This window comes from Chinchilla lanigera, unplaced genomic scaffold (genome assembly GCF_000276665.1).
Source record: "Chinchilla lanigera isolate Chin_1 unplaced genomic scaffold, ChiLan1.0 scaffold00045, whole genome shotgun sequence".
Lineage (NCBI taxonomy): Eukaryota > Metazoa > Chordata > Mammalia > Rodentia > Chinchillidae > Chinchilla > Chinchilla lanigera.
Window position 1 is genome coordinate 6,310,141 of NW_004955446.1, and position 19,590 is coordinate 6,329,730.

The window sequence follows — 19,590 nt, forward strand, 5'->3', positions numbered from 1 at the left end:
AATGGCCTACTCAGTTCTCCCCAGTGATACCTTGTCCACTCATGTATCTTGGTGTTTGCATCACCCCCTTATTATCTTTTTTTTTTTTTTTTGGTTTTTCTCCGGTACCGGGAAGCGAACTCACGACCTTGCGTTTGCCAGGCAGGCGCTTTGCCGCTGAGCTAAATCCCCAGCCCGCATCACCCCCTTATTATCACCAACCAGAATGATAATGCTCATCTTTTGCTTCAAAACCTTTCCACCTGCCAAGGCACAGCTAAAGGCTCCTTTCTTTATGGAATTTATCAAATCTGATCTATAATAACTGTCTTATCTGGGAAATTTTGTCTCAGTCCTGATTATCAGGGTACAAACTCTACTCTAGGCCTTACTGGTATAATATTTTAGGAAGTAGGATTTCATGTGGTTTACTTTTAAAAAACTCCCTGAAAATTCTGAGGTATGTTTGCTGCTCAGGGGCTGGATGTTAGATAGACATTGGTTATTTTTCTAGTTCACCTTTGTATAGGTCAGCTTTTCTGTTGCTGGGACAAAAGACCTGACACCTACAACTTCAAGTAGAAACGGTTTATTTTGGCTCATATATTTAGAGAAATTAGTCCATAGTTAGCTGGCTCTGAGGCAGAAATAGCATGGTGAGAGGGTATGGTGGAGAACAACGGCTCACTCCATGAGAGGTGGAGGGAAGAGAAAGAAGAGAGAGAATTATGTAGCTGTGCAGTAAACTGATGGCAAGAGAGAGACCCAAAAGCACCCCTCCATTACCCACTTCTTCCAACTGCCCCCACTCACATGTTCAACTGTGAACTCATCAGTGGATTAATCCACTGAGCATATAGCACTCCCATGATCCAATCACCTCTCCAGGAGTCTCTTAATCCAAGCAAGTTGATGATTAAGATTAATGAGCACAACGTGTCGTACTATTACTCTTTCATTTATATGTCTTGATAGGTATAAAATCTTTTAAGGTCCGTACTGGCTGGACCTAGATCTATATAGAAATATCAAATTATATGATGCCATATTTATTTATTGTCTATATTGAGATGTTACTAATCTTTAAACTTATTAATGTTATGTTTGCTTTAGTTGTGACTAATTCCTTTAAAGTACAGTGATCCCGCACCTATCGCGGGAGTGATGTTCCCGAGATCCCCCCACGAAAGGTGAAAATCTGTGAAGTAGCGGTATTACATTTATTTTATTATTTATATATATTTTAAGGCTTTATAAACCCTTCCCACACTCCTATAAACCTTTGCCACTCTCTTATTAACCTTTCCCATGCTTTTATAAACACTTCACATGCTCTTAAACACTTTCTACACTCTTAAACCTATGTAATTTTAAGGACATGTGAAATTCTATATGGGTACTCACCAGTGAAGCATACTACAACTTGAATAATGAAGATCATGAATTACGTAGCTGTGCAGTAAACTGATGGCAATGAAGATAATGATGTTGAGATGAATGTATACACAGCCAAGAAGAGCAAGGAGAGATGCTGAACGTATGGGCACAGTGTGGGAGAGCAAACAGACCAATGCCATGGTCAATGAGCCAATCAGCGCCCAAGATACAAAACAGTGCTGTGGTTGGTCATCTTCCATTCCATCAGCCAATGGTGTGCTGTGTACGATCTCACGTTAGCAAACTTGTGGAAACAGGAGTGGCATACTGCATTTCCATTGTATACAGTACAGTATTCATCCGCTGATGAAATACATACTGTATTTTATTTCAATTTAATATTCTTTTCATATGTTTGAATTAACATTTTCATGTTTTAAATTTTTTAGGGAAAAATAAAATCATAAATATATGAATACCTATGTATTGCAAAATATTGTGATATAGGGAAAACTGTGATACAGAATTAGATATATATATTTTTAAAAACCCACAATACAGTGAAGCCATAATAAGTGAACTGCAATAGAGCAAGGGATGACTGTATAGGAAATGTGGAGATTTCTCTTTATCCGACTTTTAGCAACTTGATGAATAAGAACTCAAAAATAACAGAAATTTGTCTTTTCACCATTTGTAGTATGTATCCAAACTAAAAACCATTTATTTATCTTTACAATAGTTATGACTTGTTCAGGAATTTAGTAAATTGGGTTGGAAGGTTGTCAAAGAGCATTAGTGATATAATACAAAATGACTGATCATGTGCTATGCATCTTCATTATTTTTGAAAACTATGACCAGCATTAATTTTCAGGTTATTGTATTTATTCCCAGTCAAGCTGAACTAGAAAGACTGGGTTGCAGTAAATTATTTCTTGTTGTTAAGCGATAGCACTTCTTAGTTATTAATTTAAGCCATTTTATAGAAATGTTTCCAATAAATATTAAAACCTAAAATATATAGTATTTTCCTAATGTTTGTAAATTACTTTTTATGGCTATTTGAAGTCCTTATTTAAAATGAAAATATATATTCTATGACATTAATGAGACATGGAGCAAATACATTTTACAGCATAAATATATTTAATGCATTGTAGATTTACTTCTGTTAAAAGTATTTTTTGCTTTAGTCTTCTTTATTTTTAAAAACCTAAAACAAGAAAATTGTCAGTTTCTATTAGATGATAGGTCTGCAAACATGAACATTTGTTATAATATTCATTACATTTATTTGTATCTGATATCTACTTTAAATCTATGTAGTGCAAATTAAAACACAAAAATAGAAAATGTTTTGAAACAAATGCACACATTAATAAGTTGTAAGGCAATATTCCTGTAACCCCCACTTGTGCTAAGAAATTGACCTTTGCCCATGAGAAGCACCTCAGTACCTACGCCCCTCCTAACTCTCTCCTTCCCTCCAAATGTATCAGTTTACCTAACTTTTACAATAATAACTCATTAGCATTTCTTTAGAATTTTGTCTCCCAAATGAATATCTCAAAGCACTGAAGTCTACTCTGTCCCATTTTATTAAAATCTACTTCAATTCATAGATTTTTTTCTTCCTCTCTGTAGTTTTTCCTTACATTTTTTTCTTCCATTGAAGAATCCAGATTATTTGATTTGTAGGATGTTCTTTTTACTCTTTTAAAATATATAATTAACATATATATGTTGCACAACATAATGGTTTGATACTATATAAGTAATGCTTCTCATAATTTCCATGTTTTTTATACCCCACATATTTACTATTTTACTACCCATCAAATATTCTTTATATTTGTCAAAATTTTTTGCTTAGACATTCACTGCATTACTGGGTTGTCTTCAATTTTATACTGAAATAAATTCCTCACTATGAATATCTTTGTAAAGATTTTTTCCTTGTGAACATATTCTACTAAGTCTAACGTTAAAGCTATGCAAATGATCTCTTAGAAAAGCAAAAGAGCTGATATCATTTCCTTCATAAAACCAATCACTGTCTTTCTAGAATAAAATCTAATTTTTTATAGAACTATACATGATTTAGCTCAAGCTTCTCCCAGTTTCACCTGCGACTGCTTTTGTGCTCTCTGCTCCAGTGTCACAGAACTTTTCTGCCCCTAAAAATTTCCAAACCTTCCCCAGTCAGGACTGGTGTTCTTGCTTATTCATCTTGCAGCTCTCAGTGAAAAACCACTTCCTGGAAAACACCTTCTCTTACCCACCTCCTCATCCTCAATTCCTGTTACCACCTGCCCCTACCTTGCTCAGTTATTTATACTTTGATTGTCTGTCTCCTTCCCAACTCTTAGTAAGGGTAGGAACCTCGGTCAAACCTCTTTACTGTACCTTTGGCACATGGAACAGTCCCTGAAACATAAATGCTCGAGAATTTTTTTAAATGTAGAAAAGTTTAATAACTTGTTATATACTGACAAACTTATACCCCTTGATTTGATGGTCTTTTCTCTTACTCAATGAGCCAGATTGATAATATATTCCTTGTGTTCATAACCCAGGCAATCAATATTTAACATTTTCAAATTTTAAAGCTCAAAAATTTCTAGTGCATATAGATTATTACATATGTAGTAAACGTTTATAAAAATGAAAAAACAGGAGTATCAATTAAGAAGAAATGAAAAACCTTTTGGGCCCAAGTTCCACTCCCTGGAATTAGCCATTATTAAGTATCTTATTAATCCAGTAATTCTCAAACTTATTGGCCCAAGATTCATGTGGGTTGACTGCTATATAGACTCATGGATCCTGTTACTAGAGACTGTGATTCCGTAGCTCTAGTTTGAAGTCTAGGAATATGTATGTTTAATATGCGCTCCAGGTGATTTAGCTACAAATTGTCAGGTAATAGTACTGTGAAAAAAATTGTTAAGTTCCATTAACATATATAGGTTTACCTATGTAACTTATTTTAAAGCAATTATGCTATATGTACTGTCACAAAAATTTCTCTTTAAAATATATTTTTGAAGCTGAGTGTGGTGGCACATGCTTGTAATCCCAGTACTCAGGAGGCTGAGGCAGGAGGATCACCTACATAGTGAGTTCAAGGCCAGCCTAACTATATAGTGAGATCTTGTCTCAAAAAACAAAACAAAACAAACAAACAACAACAACAAAATATATATATATATATATATATACATACATACATATTGGGCTCTTTCATGCCAGTGTTCAAATTTCTATGTCTGCTTTAATATACATATGACTATTACTCTGCTGTATGTGTGGAGAACAGGGGCATGTATAAGCAAATAGACGTTTGGAGAATTGATATTGTGTTGCTTGCATTTTTATCTTTTGCTCTTACAACATTTCAGGTATACATTTTTACAGTTTTGTGACTTGTTCTTTAGGATAATTTCTTAGAAGTGGATTTTCAGAGCCAAAAGATAAGAACATTAACAATTTTTAGTAAATTGGATCATGGGGATGCTCTAAAAATCAGACGATTCATCCATTGATAAATTCAGTAGCTAAATGTCTTGTTAGAAGGCAAAGCGGGTTGAAGGTGGTCACTGGGGGCGTCACTGGAAAGGGTGTGTTCTTGTTCCAGATTCCCCACTTCTCTCTCTGGTTCCTGGCTGCCATGGGGTGAGCAACTTTGCTCCACCAAGACCTCTCACCGTGTATTTCTGCCTTAGAGCCAGCCAACTTTGGATTGAACCCACTGGAAGCCATAAGCCAAATAAACCTCGCCTCTTTTGAGTTGTGAGCATTGGCTATTTTATCTTGGCATCGGGAAGGTGTCTAATACACCGAATAAATCTCTCTTTTGTGAAGCACCCAGCCTCAGGTTTCTATAACAACACAAAACAGACTAAGACAATCTCTAACCAAAACATTGTCTTGTTTTGAATCTAAACTTATGTACAAACTCTACCTCAGGATTTTCCCCAAACCCCGACTCTGAATTCACTGTACCACTTCCTGTAGTGTCCTAGTCTTAGCTGTTTCCTTCCTGCCCTTGTACTCATCTACTCTGTAAATCCATGTCATATCCCAGATCCCCGTAATCCCATTCCACTCACATCCTTTTCACCTACTGTAACATGTGGAACAAATAATGCAAGCAATATATAATTAAATGCTAATCGTCTGGTACAGGCTTTAAGTAGAATGTAGAAGAAAATCAGTGAGAACTAGAGCAGCTAGGAATCATTTCCTGGTGCTAAATTCTTTCAGTGATTTTTATGTTTTTATATTTTATTTATGAGTAGTGAAATAGTTCATTTTTGTAAAGGAGTTCCTATTCCTTTGACTTCAGCTGGGCTATGAAAAAAGTGACTTTCAATTTAAATAAACAGATAGAAAAGAAAAACAAGGCAAGAAAAACCAGAAGCAGAATAGTTTTACATAGTCACTTTGATATGACCATTCTGATGCCAGGTAGGAATGATCACTCAGTTAAAATGTAAAAATCACTATTTACTTCCAACTAAAGAAATAAATGCAACCAGACATTCATGGCTTGTATTGCATCCCTAGTACTATGATAGATTTTTGTTTTCTACTTAGTTACTTATATATTTCTTCACCTTTAAGTTAGTATGTATTATTATAACATGAGCTTTTTTCTCCCCAAGGGTAGGATAATGAATATGGGCCAGTTTACAAGGGTGATTCAAGAGACCTGAATGATAACAAATGTATGCACTGAAATTAACTGGAAAAAACTTCAGATAGGATATAATTATAGCAGGCCTTAAAAGCCACAGAAAGATGTTTGCACTTGATGGAGACATCACTGGGAAACTTCTTGCGGGAACCAGTATGGCATGAAGTCGTGGAACAGCAGCATGATATGACAGAAGGAACACGGGTTTGGAAGTGTGACTGATCTGATCTTACTGACTTTTCTGAGTCTTAACTTTCTCATATATAAAATGGGGCTAGTACCTGTGTTAGAGTTTTTGTAATGATTAAATAAAATGAGGCAAGAGCTATAAAGCACTTGGCATGATGTAGGACCTTGAAAAATAGTTGCCATAGTTATTTGGGTACAATTAGTATATAAGTACAATATTTTGTCAAGTAGATTTTTTCTGATATCATTCTTTTAAAATTTTTTTATTTGTGTATGTTTGCAGCATGTAGTGATTACATTCAACACTGGGAACTGGCACATGTACATCACATATCTCAATTCTTTTTTCCTTCTTCCCAACCACTGTTATTTTTCTCTTTTTTGATAACATCAGGTTTACGTATTTTATGTCTTTATCAAGTTAATTATCATAAATAAAGCTTAACATCCAGACTAATAGGCCAAGAACATATAAAACATAGTAAATCAAAGTATATTTTTAGATACATTGGCCATGCTGGATTATAATAACTTTTTCTCTCTTTTTTCTTATTGTCTGTCTTTTATTTTCCATGTTATTTATATACAGTATTGGGTTTCTTGTATATGAGAAACCATGTGATGTTTAAGCTTGCATGTCTGACTTATTATACTTGAAAGTATGGTCTCAAACTGCACACAATTTTCTATAAATGACTTGAATTTATCATTCTTTTTTCTGTGTACTACTCTGTTGTGTATAAACACCACATTTTCTTTATCCATTCATCTGTTGATGGGCGTATAGGCTGCTTCCATGATTTAGCAATTATGAATTATGCTACTATAAAGATGGACATTCATGCATCACTGTAATATGATGTCTTTAACTCTTTTGGGAAGATACTTAGAAAGGGAACAGCTGGGGCAAATGGAATCTCTGTTTTTAGTTTTTTGAGGAAACCTCATACTGATTTCCATATAGATTGTACCAGTTTATAATCCCACCAACAATGAAGAAGGGTTTCTTTTTCCTGCAGCTTCTCTAGGACTTGTTATTGATTAATTTCTTGAAGATAGCCATTCTTTCTGGAGTGACATGGAATCTCAGTGTTGTTTGAATTTGTATTTCTCAAATGGCCAGTGATGTAAAACTTTTTTTTTGATGTTGACATTTTTTTCATGTGTTTATTGGCCACTTATACTTCTTTATCTGAAAGTAGCTATTTATTTCAGGTGTCCGTGTTTTAATTGGGTCTTCAAAGTTGGAGGGTCTAATATTTTTGAGTTCTTTATACATTGTAGTTATTAGTTCTTTGTCTAGGGAGTAACTGGGAAAATGTTTTCCCATTCTGTAGGTTGTCTTTTCACTCTGTTGATGGTTTCTTTTGCTATGCAAAAGTGTTTTAATTTGATATGATCACAGTTTTTGGTTCTTAGTATTATTTCTTGTGCAACTGGGATTCAGTTCATAAAGTCTTTGCCTAAGGCTATGTCTTCAAGAGTTTACCTATTTTGTGTTCTAGAATATTAAATCTTTCTGTTTTAAGATTTAGATCTTTGATCTATTTTGATTTTAGTTTAGTGCACAGTGAGAGAGAAATAGGTCTAGCTTCAATCTTTAGCATGTAGATAACCAGTTTTCCCAACAACAGTATTTGGTCCCTTCATCAAAGATAAAGTAGATGCTTGTGCCTGGAGTTGTTTCTGCATGTTCTATTTTGTTCCATTGATCCATGAGTCTGTTTTGGGGGCAATATCATGGTGTTATCACTGTAGCTTTGTAGTATAACTTGAAGGCTAGAATTGTGATGCTCTCAGCCTTTCTCTGGTTGCCCAGAATTCGTTTTGTTATCTTAGGTCTCTACTGGTTCCATATGAATTTTAGGATTGATTATTTTGGTTCTGTGAGGAATGCTATTGTGTTTTTCTTTGTTTGTTTTGTTTTGTTTTTGATACTGGGTCTGCTATGTAGTTCAGGGTAGCTTTGAACTCACTATGTAGCCCAAGCTGGCCTTGAACTCACAGTGATCCTCCTGCCTCAGCCTCCTGAGTGCTGGGATTACAGGCGTGTGCTAACAGGCCCAGCTTGCTGCTGTTATTTTGATTAGGATTGCATTAAATGTGTATGACAGTTTTGGAAGTATGGCCATTTTGACTATGTTGATACTGCCTTTTCAGGAATAGGGGATATCTTTCCATTTTCTGATGTCATCTCATTTTTCCAAGTACTATGGTTTTTATTTTAGAGGTCTTTCACTTCCTTGGTTAGGTTAATTCCTAGGTATTTCACTTTTCTTGATGCTATTGTGAAATGTATTGTTTCCCTACTTTCTCTCTCAATGAGTTTATTGTGTATAGAAACCCCACTAATTTTAGTGTATTAACTTTGTATCATGCTATGCTATTGAGTTTGGTTGTTAACTCCAGGAGTCTTTTAGTAGAGTTTTTTGGGGGCCTTGTGCATGAAGGATCATGTCACCTGCAAATAGTGATAATTTAACTTCTTAATTTCCTACCCATATTCCTTTTTTATTTCTTTCTCTTTTCTAATTGCTCTGGCTAATATTTCAAGAAGGATCTTGAACTGGAGTGGTAATGGTGGATACTTTAGAAGTAAAGTTTTCAGCTTCCCTCCACTTAATGTGATGTTGGCCATTGGATTGTCATAGATGGCTTTTTGTTAGATTGAAATAAAAATCTCTATACTTATTTTCTTGAGTTTTTAAAAAAAATATGAATTGATGTTGCATTTTGTCAGTTGCTTTTTCAGTATCTATTGAGATGATCATGTGGTTTTTACCCTTGCTTAAGTTTATGTTGTATATTACATTTATTGTTTTGTTATATTGAACCATCTCTGCATGCCTGGAATTAATCCTGCTTAGTTATGTTATATGATCTTTTCAATGATTAGCTGCATTCTGTTTACCAGTATCTTGTTGAGGATTTAAACTTCTGTATTCATTAAAGAGATTAGCCTATAGCTTTCTTTTGTGGTTGGGTACTTTTCTGGTTTTGGAACCAGGGTAATGCTTAATTCCAGGATTGATCTTAGGGATACTCTTACTTATTTTGATTTTATTAAAGAGTTTGAGAAGAATTGGAGCTAGAGCTTCTCTAAAATTCCTGTAGTGAACCCATTGGGACCTGAACTTTTCTTAGTTGCCAGTTTGTTTTTTATTACTTCTTCAATTTCATTTAGTAATATTGTGTTATTTAGGATTTTTATCTTTTGGTTTAGTTTTAGTAGTTTGTATGTATCTAAGAGTCTTTCCATTTCTTCTGAATTTTCCATTCAATTAGAGTACCTGTGCTCAAAGTAATTACCAATAATCTTCTGGATTTCAGCAAAATCTGTTGTACTTGCACCATTTTTCATTTCTTTTTTTGTTGTTGTTGTTTTGGTTTGTTTTTTTTTTTTTTCTGGTACTGGGAATCGAGCTCACAGCTTTGCGCTAGCCAGGCGGACACTGTGCTGCTGAGCTAAATCCCCAGCCCCACCTTTTTTCATTTCTAATTGCATGGGTTTGGGGCTTTTCTTCCCGTATTTTGGTAAGATTGGCTAAGGATTTTTCTATTTTGTTTATTCTTTTAAATTAACTCTGTATTTTATGTTCTGTAATTTATGTTCTGATAATTTCCTTCCTCATATTAGCTTTGAATATGAATTGTTCTTGTCTTTTAGCACCTTAAGATGAATCATTATGTTATGTATTTGACCTCGCTCTGTTTTTCTAATGTGGCACTTCACTGCTATAAATTTCCCTCTTAGGACTGTTTTCACTGTGTCACGTAGGTTCCAGCTTGTCATATTGGCATTATTGTTTGATTGTAAGAACTGCCCAATTTCATCCTTACTTTTATCTGTGATTCACTGATTATTCAAGAAGGTATTATTTAATTTCCATGTGTTTGTATATTTACTGTGGTTTCTTTTGCCATTCATTTCTAGTTTCATTGTACTATTATCTAATAATATGCATTAGATAATTTTGATTCTTTTGCATTTACTTGAGCATTCTTTATGGGTTAGGATGTGGTCTGTTTTGGAGAAAATCTCATGCACTGCTGAGAATAATGTGTATTCTCTTTTTGTTGGAACACTCTGTAGTTGTCTATAAAGGGTATTCATTTGAAGGTTTGGTATAACTCTGATATTTCTTTTGATTTTTTGTCTTATTGATCTTTCTATTCATGACAGTGGGTTTTTGAGGTTCCCCCATCATAACTGTATTGGCAGTTATCTGATTTTTCAAGTCCATTAGTGTTTGTTTTATGAAATTGAGTACACTAATATTTGGTGCATATATGTTTATCATTGTTATCTCTTCCTGTTGAATTATTTCCTTAACCCCCATGTAGTGAACTTCTTGGTCTCTTGTGATGAGTTCTGGCTTGAAATCCACTTTGTCTGAAATTAGGGTAGCTATTCCTGCTTTTTTCTGTGTTCCCATTGAATAGACTATTTTTCTATCCTTTGACTTTTAATCTGTTTATTCAGTTTTTTAATTACATGTGTTTCTTGCATACTGCGTATCACTGGGTTTGTTTCTTGTTCCATTCTGCCAGTCTATGTCTTTTGATTGGGGAATTGAGACCATTTACGTTGAGAATTATTACTGAAACATACTGATTTATTCTTGTTGTTGCATTATTTTTCTGTTGCTTCTTCCTTATGTTTTTCCTTTTGCATATCTGTTCATCTCACCATGTGTATTCACTCTATTTGACTTTTGGCATTATTGGCTTCCTTGTGTCTTTCTACGATATACCTGAGAAGTTTTAGTAACTTTGGTTGGATGGCCATGAATTTCTTGAGGTGCTTCTTCTCATGGAAATGTCTTTTTTTCCTCCAACAATTTTAAAGGAAAGTTTTGCATGATACATCAGTTGGAAGTTGTCTTTTAAGGCTTGAAACATTTCTTGCTAAGCCCTCCTGGGCTTTACAGTTTGTATTGAGAAGTCTGCTGTAATTCTAAAGAGTTTGCCTTTATATGTGATTCATTGCCTCTCTCTAACAGATTTTAAGATTTTATTCCTGTGTTGGACTTCTGGTAGCTTGAGTATAATGTGATGTGGAGATGTTCTCTTTTGGCTGTGGCTATTTGGGGTTCTTTACACATCACTTCTCTGTATGTTTATTTCTTTCCCTGTATTTGGGAAGTTTTCTGCCTTTATTTCTGTGAATAGGTTTATTTTTAGGCCATTTGTGCTGTCTTCTGATTTTTCACCTATTCCAAGTACTCTTAGATTAGTCTTCTTTGCATTAGCTTGTCATTATCAAAAGTTAGAATTTTTCTTATATACAATTATACAAAGCAGGAAGTGGTCTATATTAGCATCAAAACAAAATGTCATCTAGAAAACACAAACTAGGCAAGATGGAAGGAAAAGTATATGTAAAATAAAATTTAGAGAAATTTTAAAGATACAACCTCAGATGACAATATTTTGTTGGAATCTTACATTTATAAACACCACCTGACAGCCAGGCATGGTGGTGCACGCCTGTAATCCCAGCACTCGAGAGGCTGAGGCAGGAGGATCGTTGTGAGTTCGAGGCCAGCCTGGGTTACAAAGTGAGTTCAGGACCATCCTGAACTGCATAGTGAGACCCTGTCTCAAAAAGACAAAAAAAAAGCAAAAACAAAAACAAAAAAAAACCAGCTGACAGTGACATGAAATTTTACAACCACATTTAATAACTTAAAAAAATTACTGAATGGAAGCAAAGCTTTTGCAAATGGGATGGGGAAGAAGGATTAAAGGGAGGAAAGGGGAATAGGAAAAAAAAGAATCAAGATATATTATGTACATGTAAAAATTCCCTATGATGAATGTGATCAATATGTATGACAAATATGTACTAATAAAAATATAAAAGAGAAAAAAAGAAATTACGGCTGGGCATGGTGTGGTGCATACATGTCATCCCAGCACTTGGGAGGCTGAGGCTAGAGGAGTGCCATAAATTCAAAGCCAGCCTGGGCTACATAATGTTAAGACAATCAGTGAATTTCATTCCCCAATCCCAATCACTAGTCTTTGCTTCATAGACAGAAATGTAATCCTTCCCAAGCCAATAAGGTTCAAAGAATCTCAATTCTAAGATTGGTTTCACATACTGGGGCAATAAACTCTCTCTTTTCTGCTAGAATATAGACCTGCAAGAAAATAGCTCCAGAGATGTCGGCAATCATCTTATGACCACAGAAAGAGAGCTTGGTAAAAGGAAATCAACACTGAAAAAGCAAAGCCTAAAATTGGGAGGAAAAAAAACTGTACTTTTCCAAATTCTTGAGCTTCTGGGCTTAATGAAAGTATATTTAAAGTCAGGTATACATTCTAATTTTTCTGCAACACAATCTGTAAGTTCCTTTCAATGTTTCAGTTAGTTTAAATTTGATTTTCTGCTACCTGCAACCAAAAACATAACTTATAGGTGCTAAGACATTTATGGATGTTAAGGTTGTCCTGAGGTCTATAGGACATTGTCAATATCATGTATTTTGTCACTAGGTTGATATCAGATTACAGCTTGAATTTATCTGTTTTGGTAGAGTGTATGGCAGAAGCTTGATACTGAGGTACAAATTTCCATAGGCATGTGGAATCTTAGTAGATATATATAGCAAGTCAGTTTCTAGGAATATTTTCTGAAATCTATCAAGCTTTATTTCACTGTTTAAGTGAATACTTGGCGAGATGGTGCTAAAGATATAAGGCAGCTTGAGTAAGCAATTTCATTTCATTTTATAAGTTCTTGATGACAAGTATTTGTGGTACATTTAAATATTTTAAAATGTAGTATTTAGGTTTTCCTTTTGAATCCAGTAACTCAGTTTTCTGTACTATCCCAACTATAATACAAAGATCTAAGATGCTCTTTGAAGCAAATCACTAAGGAAACATACGCCCTTATTACTGAACTTGAGGATTTGGAAAATCTTTTTGAAGGAGTGATTTTTCAAGGGACATGGAAGCATTTGCCTGTAAATTATATTAAACCTGAAGAGAGTGTAGTGGGAGTGGCCCTAGGTCTTGAGGTACTCATAAGGCGTTGTCTTTGAGTGGCAAAACAGTGCAGTTGCTAAAAGAGTAGTAATTATCTGCAGAAAAGCACACAAACTTCTAGCTGATATCACAGAACCTATGAGGTTTTCATTTCTGATCTTGAAATTATATGGTGTAATTGTGACAAAGTCAGTCAGATGAGTTTAAAAAGAAGAAATAAATAGATCCTGCATGTTATGGTTTTAATGTGTCCCTCTAAAGTTCATGTATTGGAAATTTATTTCTGAATGCATATGTTAATGGTATTGGAAGGTTGGACTTTTGGAAAGTAGCTAGGGTTAGATGAGGTCATGAGAGTAAGGATCCTCTGGTAAGATTAGTGGCTTTATAAGAGGTGAAGACAAATCTGAACTTCCATACTCCTACATGCTTCCTTGCATGCAGTACTCTGGGCCATGTAATGAAGTAGCAAGAAGGCCCTCCTTTGATGCTGGCTTCGTGCTTTTAGACTTCTCAGACACCAAAATTGTGTGAAATAAATCTCTGTTCTTTGTAAATTAACAAGCATCTGGTATTTGCTTACAGCAGCAGAAAACAGACTAAGACACTGCAGAAGTCTGGGGAAGATGGAGAGTAGTGGCATAGCCAATGCTGTGACTATGTATGACATAGCTATCTCTATAATTTTTTAAACTATGAAAAAGAAAAAGACTTAGGGAAAAATCAGGGAAATTTGTACATATGATGAGCAGTAGATATATTAAGGAATTACCATTAATTTTACTAGATATGGTGGTGATATTATGGTTCTGTTTTTTTAAAGCTAGTATTTATTACAAATAACTTGCTATAAAGATTGCTTTAAAAGACCTAATACAATAACAAAAGCCTCAAAGAAACTCTCAACCCTTACAGGGCATTTGCTGAAGTAGAGAGACCATGACTCATAACATCTTTAATAAAAATGAAAGTTTTAGTCCTTGCAAGTTGAAAGATGGTAGAAAAGTGTCACAGGTCATGGTTAATGGAAAATGTGAGAATCTCAAGTATTTTATAAATATCTAGCTGAGATTGCTAGTGCTTATCGGCCTTGCTTTAGTGGGGATATAAGACTGAGTTCTGGTCAGTGGCATATTAGCAAAATTGTTGAATAAACTTCTAGGCTATCAAAGCTCCCAGACATTTTTCTCATTTTTTCTCCTCATCTGTCACCTGAAAGATAGGACTTTCAGAAAAAAGTGGATCCAAAAGCTGGAAGGAGTCTCAATACTGGAGCCAGGCCTCCATCACACTGCTTTTGTCTCCATCAGACTGCAATGCACTATAGTATGGGTAAGAACAACATCTTATTAGGGTAAGCCACTAAAATCTTGGGGATATTTTTTATACAAGTTGATCTATCATGATCACCATGAGTGTCAAAGTTATCATAAAAATTTTAGATATTTAAATGGTTACTGGAAAATGGTTGTTTGATTTTGACCAAAAAAGTTCTTACAGGTCAGGTTTCCTAGGAAAAATACTCTGAAATGGATGTTAGCATGTAGGAAATTTACTGGGAAGTGGCTTTGAGAACAACACCTGCAGAAGAGTAAAAGCAGCAGGACTAGGCAGAAGGAAAAGTTGCCCTGTGACTCAGTGAGGGTGAGAGCCTTCTCCAGTTCCATGGATAGCTGCACTGCTAGGATGGTATTTCAAAGTCATCTCAAGTTCAGATGGGGGATAACTGTACTCATGCATATGGGCCAGGTTCTGATTATGGGCACTCCTGGAGAGGGGAATGGATAGTGGAACAGGTGAGAAATTCCTCAAGGGGAACTTAGCTGTGAGCCCTGAGTAACTGTAACTCTTATAACTAAGGAAATAAGAGCCTTGGTCTTAAAGATGGATCTGGCTGTGCAGTAGCTATCCATTTCAGGAATGTTCCAGATGCTGGTCGTGAATAGGCCAAAGTGCTATTTATTGTTCATGAAAGAAGACTGTCTACTGGGACCAAGGGATAAATATAGCCCATCTGATATGCATGGAGTTTAAGAAAATAATTGATACCAAGACACCAGAAGATGGTAGATGGAAGAAACAAGGGAGCCTTTTCTGATTCTGAGGAAGGGACTGGTTAAGGCAACTTTGTGAAATAAAATACAGCTTCAAAAGTTTAACTTTCAATGACTTTCTGATTATCTATTTGATCTAATTATCAAATTTCATTGAAAATCAGTTGAAGGTCAATAAAATCTACATGATTAAATGGGTTCACTAAGGATTTTACAACTTGATTTTCATTAATGCATTTTTAACAAGATAATCTTTCTCTTAACACATCTTTATTATTTGCTGCAGAGCAGTATTTTGGAAGGATAAAAACATTGCTAAAGATAATATCCATTTGCAGTTTAATCTAATGTTTCAAATTATATTACTAAATCTGTTTGCTTGGCTGAGCCTGAATGAGTAAAGTATAGGTTAATTGAAGGCAACAACAACAACAACAACAAAAAAAAAAATTGAAGGCAACATAGTTCGAAAGGTGGCAAAAGAACTTCAGCAATAAATTATCTCCCTTTCCCTGAAGTTATTAGCATATCAAATAGTAAAAAGAATAGTGCCATTAACATCTATATTCTTCTCACCCCTTACTAATCACTAATAATTTTAATAAATAATAATGCATATTTTATTTGCAGTCAGTCCAATGATTTTTTTTTTACTTATAAATATTTACAAATTATTTGCTTTGGTTTATAAAAAATGATTGGCTTGAATTATACTTAGTTATAATGTCACAATTGCCTTTCTAATTCACATAATGACATTTACATGAGCTTTACTAACAAATGGTGAAAAAAAGACTTCCTCTAGAGAAGAAAGCCCCTTGATAATTCCAAGCTATAAAAATAAATCCTCCAGCCAACTTCATGGGTGCTCACTTGATCTAGCTCATGTTTTTTTCAAGAGTGCTTATTTCAAAGGCAGCCTCCAGGAACCTCAAAAATACTGACCTCTTTCAGAAGCTGGTAATATGAAGCAAAACAAAGTTTCCAACAACTCAGTTGCAATGAATTGTACTTGAGAACAAACAGTTTCTTTTAGAAGTAATTATACCCTATAATGCAAACCAACAGGCTGTCCTGGATCACCACACTAGAGAATTTCAGGTTTGCTTTTCTAAATTTCTTTTTCTAGGGAAAATCACTGTTTTCAATGGACAGCTATCTCATCAGAAGAAAAGTCACAGGCTTCCCCTATGCAATAATGCATATTAATACTTAGAGGTGTGTGTGTGTGTGTGTGTATGAAAATGGAGTAATTTAAAGTATTTATAAAAATATATGACCATTCTTTTGTTCTTGGATAGTGTAGAATACTTAATACTCAGTGACTGTGTTGCCAAATAATTTTTAAAAATCTTAAATTTCTTAAGTCTTTGAAAAGTAAATATCTGCAAAATTCTCCTCAGAGAAGTGTTCACTTCTTCATTCATTCAACAAATATTTACTGAATGCCTGTTTTGTGCCAGGCACTACTGAAAGTGTATAGGATGCATAAGCACACAGAACAAAGAGCCTTGTGTTCATGGTTCTCACCTCCTACTGGAGGAGACGGAAAGTAAATAAAAACATTATAAATAGTAATGATATGGGGCAGATTAGGGAGTTCTGGTTAGGGAACTGGAACAGGATGAAGAAGATCAAGTGTGAGATGACATGGTTGTAATCCCAGCTGCTTAGCTGGGCAATTAATGAGACTATCTCAAAACAGAAAGAAAGAGTGTTGGTGGGACAGATCATCTCTACAGTATTCAATAACTAGCCAGGGCAAGGATCATTGGAAAAGAGCTTAGAACAAACACCAGAATGATGTGGAACAGACTACCTCTTTGACTGTCTGGGTACAGAACAGTGAAGCCTGACAGGGTGGCCACACAGAGCCCTGTCTGGCTATCTGAGGAACAGTAGAAGCAAGCAGAGGGTAAGTCCAGCTGTAACTCAGGCCTAATGACAGTCATGGCCAACCCCAGAGGACACTAGAGCTAAATGGCCCCTTTGAGTTGTCTTGAGTTAGGCCAGGCCTTTATACTCCCTCCCACGTTGATGTTATGAGATAAGGGCCACCCTGAAATGGGCATGGCCTTGAGCAAGGTAGTTCTCTGTAGTTAAAGGAGGAAAACAGCTGTGTGATGTCTACTGGTAAGATCCTCCGCAGTCTGCATTGAAGAGAGAGGTGGGAGGATATCTCAGTAGCAATCCTTGTGGCCTCCCCATTGCCAAATTCACCATGGTATAAGATGGCTAGACTAACTTCAATATCCATATTCCAACCAGCTGAAAGAAAGGAAAGAAGGAATAGGGGTGTCCTGGCAGTTGTATGCAACACATCCGCTCATAGTCTATTGCTAGAGTCTAACTGCACTGCTATACCTAGCTTCAAGCAAATTGAAGTAACCTTTATTCTTAGTGGCCTGGGACCAGCAAACAAACAAAAATGGTACTGAAGGACAGCTAGCAATTTCTAGTAGTACCATAATCCTCATCTGAGAGTGTGGATTCACTGCATGAGAGAACAAATAAAATGCAATCTTTTGGTTCATTTAGGATTTTGTATTTTAGGGTAAGAGACCTTTAAAAGGCAGCAAAGAAACAACAGTTTCTTAAAAGGATAGTAGAAAAGCAAGAGCAATTACAGTATACAGGTGGCAGCAAGTTGAGGCTGTGAAGTTTAGAAATTAATGTAGTTTGTTCCCACACTGATGGGGCTCGGGATCATCCAAGTGACATTTATGCAGCATAAATCACTTTAGAACTACTTTCTTCTTTGAACCCCTCCTTTGGCTTGGCTTCTGATTTATCAGTTTTCTTTCATGGCTCTTCTTTCCATTTTTGACCTTTTAATGTTGGTATGTTTCTGGATTCTGTCCTTATTCCTTTTCTCACAGTCCTTCCTTTATGTTTATTGGCTTATATAACTCTGAAAACATTATGACCTTCAAGCCCAGGAAAACACCCACCTGAACATCACCAGTAATTGAACAGAATGAGCTTGATGGGATATAAACATTGAAGATTTTATTTCCCTCCCATCTCCATTCTCAGCAGCTCTGTATCAGCTTTTCCTTACTATGTGGCCTATTCTGTGTCAAGCAGATCCTACAGATTAATTAACCTTATTACTTGGTCAAAAAAATCAGAAGAGTTAATTAAGAATCTAATTCTATCTCCACTTTTTCATCACCTGAGGTTTGACTGAAGGTCCACGCACCTTCAAAGTCTACTCTTTCCCTTTTCCTTCTCTCCTTCTTCTAGTTCACTAGATTAAAGGTCACAGGTAGGGAAGGCAGGGAGTGCCCTTTATATCTGGTCTTCCTCTGGCTCTGTCTGGTCCTGTCCTCTGAGGCTGACTCTGCCAATGTGATGGCCTCTACCTCATAAATGGTGAGTGAAGTTTTCTTTGGCCACCTCTGGTTCACTCTCAATATCTTCTTTAGAAGCCACCTCTTTTAGATGGTGGCTTCCTGGACAGCCTTGTAACTTCTGCTTTGCCTTCTGTCCATCAGCCTCTTTCAGTAATCTAGCTTTTGCACATAATTGTATCTATTCACAACGTTTATATTATATTGGCTAGCAGATCTCAAAGGAAGAGGGAAGAATGGTTTAAATCACACATACCTCAATTATTTTCTTCAAATTCACATAATAGGTGCCTCTCAGTGAAAAGCAGTAAATGAGGAAAATAAGATCTGAAGTGTTACTCTAATATAGCACTCATTGCCTGGAAACATCAGCTCTAGGGAAAAATGTTCCTAATATTCTACATGGAACTATCAACTACATATCCCTACTTATACGTCATACAGGTACCTTCAATTCAAAATCTACTATACTCATCTAAAATTGATGGACTCATCAATTTTTAATATATTCCAAATTCAAAATGTATTTACTTCTGTGTTTTCTACCTTATCATCTACCCAATTACTCAGGGAAAAATTTGGAGAGTCACCTTGAATACTCCTTGACATCCCCAGTATCTCAATCACCAGGATATTTTACCTCCTCAATTTTACTTCCCTCTTGTTGCTATTTCTACTGCCTTAGTTGAGGCTGCCCTTGCCTCTCATTATTATAATAACCTCCTAATAAATTCCTCTATATCCAGGTTCACCTGCCTCAAATTCATTTTGCTATACTGCATCTAGAGTGGTCTTTTTCAAGTCCAGACTTCATCATATGATGCTTTTGTGATGCAGACCTCTATGAAGCAGCCCCAAACAGGACTTAAATTAACCAATTGACTTTTTATGTTCACTTGTGAATCTGTCCAAAGCCTAGGCTGCTTGTCTGGAAATGAAT